Below are 5,032 nucleotides of genomic sequence, written 5' to 3'. Positions count from 1 at the left end.
TCTTTGAGAAGTTATTTTTATGAGCACCGAAATTTTGTTGGAGATATACACTATACAATGAATACGACCTAGCTCTAAGCTGGAAGGTTGGACAACGAATAAGAAATCAACCATGCAATTTAGTTTTCTGTCGCCAGAAATATTAATATAATGCCCGACACAGCACGGTTTTTGTTCATTTGATGGATGGGTGTCGCACTGTCGCCTGAATGTTAACACTTTTTAGTGGGAAAAAAAATTGATTTGAATTGACGCAAATATAAGAAAAAAATATTAATTAAAATTCCTTCTAGATAAAAATACGTCTATACTACTAAATTTACGCTTCGAACTATTAAAAAAAAATTCTTTCGATATATCAATTGCATATAAAGGGTTTTTCTTTTAATAAATAAAAAAAATTATATTTACTATTTTATTCAAATATCAGATTATTTACTTTTATACAAAATATTTTTTAATTTTGCAGCAAATACAATTTTGTTCACGAAAAAAAAAAGGAAAAAAAAATGTTCTCCTGAAAAACAAACAATGATTTTTCTCCTAATATGTATTCTTGTTTGTTTGGCCATATATATGCAGTTGCACAGCTTAGCGTGCTTAAGGGTAATTTAGACTTTAGAGCATATAATTTGTCTTTTGCATAGAATTAGAGCAAATAACAAAAGCGCTATGGGGAAAAAATAAAAAACCTTAAACCCTGTATAATTAATTACAGCCACTCTTAATTACTTTAGGGAAATAAAATACTTTACAACGAAAATAAGATTCAAAAATAATGAGTGAATCTCACTAGTTTAATTTGAACATACATGTTATTAGAAAGTTATTTTTAAAAACAATAGAAAGAATCGAAAAACCAATTCTCTTCCTCCAAAATTGCCAGCTATACTATAAACATAAAAAGCTGGAACTTTGTGAGGGGAAGCATTCTAATCAATAATATTTGGTAAATAAAAAATCAGCCAAAAAATTTAAATTTATTTTATTTTATAATAATTAATAAATACTAAATAAAATACATTTGAATTATTTTTTTTGTCTTTTAATATTACTGTTAATTAAAAGAATATTCATACTCATCAACAGGGAAAAGCAATATAGATGAGGAAATTAATTAAAGCATATTTTTCCAGCTATATCATTTCCTCTTTTGATTTTTGAGAGTGACATTCATGCATCATACAATATACAATGCATTTATTGTGTTTAAATAAAGTTACACTTCTTTTTTTTTTTTTGTGCAAAAACCCTATGAAACTGTTAAGTGTTAATTATTATAGAAAATCAATAACTCATAAAATATAATCTAGCTATATCCAAGGGTTAGGATCATTTATGAAAAAGGGTAGCTATATAATCAAAGCATCATGAGCTAAATAACTAACCTTATTGCCACCGATTTCTTCATTATTATCCCCATTAGACTCCAATATGTTAAAATGATGATCCGGACATGACTTCAATATAATATCATAAGCTGAAATTCAGATAGTGACTGTCACATTAATAATTAAATTAATATCAACAAGGCACAGGAAATTTCAGTTTAATTTTCTGCGTGATTTCATGTATATAAATAAACCAAAATAGAAATATTATTATAACTTAGGGTTTCAACATTAATAGTTATCAGATGCAATGGAGAATAGTTATCTAATTATTTAATTTTAGGGAAATTTAAAATTCCCATAGTTGGATACTGGTTGTTGAATGAGGGAATAAATTCCTACTAAGTATATGTGAGTCTCTCCAAGTTGGACCCATTAAAATCAATGGTCACCGTCCACCTATATAACGATAAATTCTTATTACCCGAAGAAAATAAAGCATTTTTATAAAATATACCCTTATTAAATTAGAATTGAATTGAAGAATATCCCTTTTAGTAAAATGTCACATAAATGCCGATCCCAGTCCAAGTTCACCTGATGTATTCATAATCCTTTTTTTTTTTTTAATGTGATAGAACGACAAAATGACGTTAGGAATGAAGAAGAAAGCCAGTTAGTTATACATCAATTATGTTACGTATACACTAAAATCAGTTATTAATATATTTGTATATATATAAATACATATGTGATTTAATTTATTTTTAATACGTATTTATATTTTAACATGTATTTCATACTGATAGTTGACTTTGATAGTTAATTTTGGTATATACGTATCACAGTCAATATATATATATATACAATAAAAAGCATATATAGACAACACCTTTTCCATATCCTTCATTTCATAATAATAATAATTCAAAAAATTATTTTCAGGACATACCTCTTTGAATTAACTAAAAATTTAACTTCCTATCTCTTTTCCTAAATAAATATGTTTTCTCCCCCTCAATTGTGTCTTACATATATATGGGCCGGATAAAATAACACTAATCTAAGAATAAGCTACACGATGCAATTAATTAAGATGTCCGTATCTGAATTATTTTTAAATTTTTTGTAAAGTCGATTTAAGTTACATGCATGATTGTTGGCATGTTCCGATCACGATTTAATACTAAATCTTTATATTGAATCTTGATGCCTAGACTTCTAAGTAAACCACTCGCGGTAATATGAGTTGCTAAGTCTTGAATCTTGAATTTCATAAGATGTATGTTCAATATATATTATTCATTCATTCATTCATTAAATTCATATTAAATCCTATATCTTCGTTGCGAATGTTTGATTTCTCAATTAAGTACGTGTTTAATTAAGACTGGGCGTATAAGAGGTTAGGGTTTAATTTTTAAGTGATGGGTTGCAGATTTATTTCATATTTTTTTTTTTCAAAGTAAAAGTATATATATTCCCCTATACACCATACATATCTTTGACAAAGGACGTAGGTAAACACTAATTAAAGACTAAAGACCAAAACGCATCCTTTAATCTATCTTCACATTTGGTTGTCTTTGATTTGATTATCAAATTTTAGTTTTCAATATTTCATCGTATAATTTAAGTTGTTATGGACATGCATGATCCGTCTTATTAGGAGAATAACAAAAATTAACCAATAAAAAAATTTGCACATTTAAAGAACAAAAAAAAATTATAGAATAGTGTGTTAAAAATATAATCATTCACCTATTTTTTTATATTTATTTTAATTTTTTTTTAAAATTTCATAATATAATATTTAAATTCTATAACCTAAAAATTTAGTCATTTAGAGTTTGATCTTTGTTGATTCTTAAAAAAAGTTCAACATAGCATTAATAATAAAATAATTCAAAATATAATAATAAAATTCAGACAAATGTAAAACAAGTTCTTACATTTTAACAATAATAATAATAATGATTATATTTATTGACTCTTGATTTTGGAGAAAAACGATGACTATAATAGTTGAGAGTATGTAGAAGTTAAGATATATATCCATCTCCACGTGGCATCATTACAAACATTAATTACCTAATTTCAACTATACCTAGGTCATAGTTAGTTACAAGCATAACTAATTAAGTTCCTTTATGAAGGTCATTATATCATTACTATCTCTGAAGAGTCATTTCTCTGCAGGCTGCAGCTATAATTTGCTATTGCATGCTTTTATAGCTACGGTAGTTAAATTATAATCCAAGCTAAGCTTTCAATAACTTCTTTGTTAATTAACTTTAGGGGCCGGCATCTCACACTATTATGTTAATACTCATCATAATCATTTTAAAATTTGTAGTTCATAATTAGAGTAAGCGAGAATGATGTGCGATCAGCAAAGTTGGAGAAAGCATAATCAATTATTAATTACCATTATTCGTGTGGTTTTATTAATTAAAAATCATGGTGCTGTTGACAAGTCAGAAGGAATATAATTAACCAACTCATCAGACTGCTAATTCATAATCATAAAACCACTAAAATCTTTAATCTCTAATTTGAAGCATTTATATATTATTTAAGATTCTTAATTTTTAAAGAAACCAGCACAGCTTTAACGTCTGAGTGGACCTAAATGTTATATTTTAAGTAAGTGGAAATATAATATAATATTAGGTACAAAAAAATTTTTTTTTTTCTGAAATAAAATAAAAAAATTATTATTTATCCAAAAACAATTTTTAAACTTTAATTCTCCAAATACAATTTTTTTTGTTTAGAGCAAGTTCGCCTTACTCCGGCGAACTTCACAAATTTTTTTTAAAACCTGCGTTTTTATCCATATCATCGTCTCCAAAATATTATATAGATCTCCAAACAATATATACGAGTACACAAAAATACACAGACAACAAGCATGACTTCTTCAAAGATTTTTATTTAAAAAAACAAGTCATATTTAACAATAACAAGCATTATCATCGTCTCCAAACACTGGAATAAGCCCTATTTAACAAGGATTTTTTTAATTATAAATTAAAAAAATAACTATTTCCCAAAAATAAAATACGATTTATTTCTGTGTACTATTGTGTACTCTTTATATACTCTGGAGACGATAATAATGGTTACCATTGTTGACGTTTCAAACTCAATCTGATATAATGGTTACCATTGTTAATTTTTATAGAGTTCGCCGGGGTGCGGCGAACTTGCCCAAATATAAAAAAAAAAAATCTTATTTAAAAAATTAAAATTCAAAAATCGTGTTTAGAGAAATAATAATTTTTTTTATTTTATTTTAGTGAAAATTTCAGTACAAATATTGTCACATATATCATTAAATAACTTCTTTAAATTATAAATTTCACACACTTAATTATTTAAATGAAGTATTTCATTCTGATACGGTACCTGTATCCTCGGTCACCCGGAATACTCGGCACACAAATATCCGAGGCTGATGTCACGTTAAACAAGCTCGGAACAAAAGCAGATAAGCTCGGCCTCACCCATTCAAATAAAAGACACGTGCATCATAAAGCTCGGTCCCGTATCAGCCGCCCGAAAATCTCGGCACGTGATCAGGACCGAAACAGCATTGGCGCCCACCGTGGGGCCGGAGTACATCTAACCCCACTGTTTCCTTTGTTTAGTCTTTCACCTTATTTTGCAGGATCCCCGATCCTCGGACATGGCTGACA

This window comes from Arachis ipaensis, chromosome B03 (assembly GCF_000816755.2).
Source record: "Arachis ipaensis cultivar K30076 chromosome B03, Araip1.1, whole genome shotgun sequence".
In the NCBI taxonomy this organism is placed as follows: Eukaryota; Viridiplantae; Streptophyta; class Magnoliopsida; order Fabales; family Fabaceae; genus Arachis; species Arachis ipaensis.
This window is presented reverse-complemented; position numbering follows the sequence as displayed.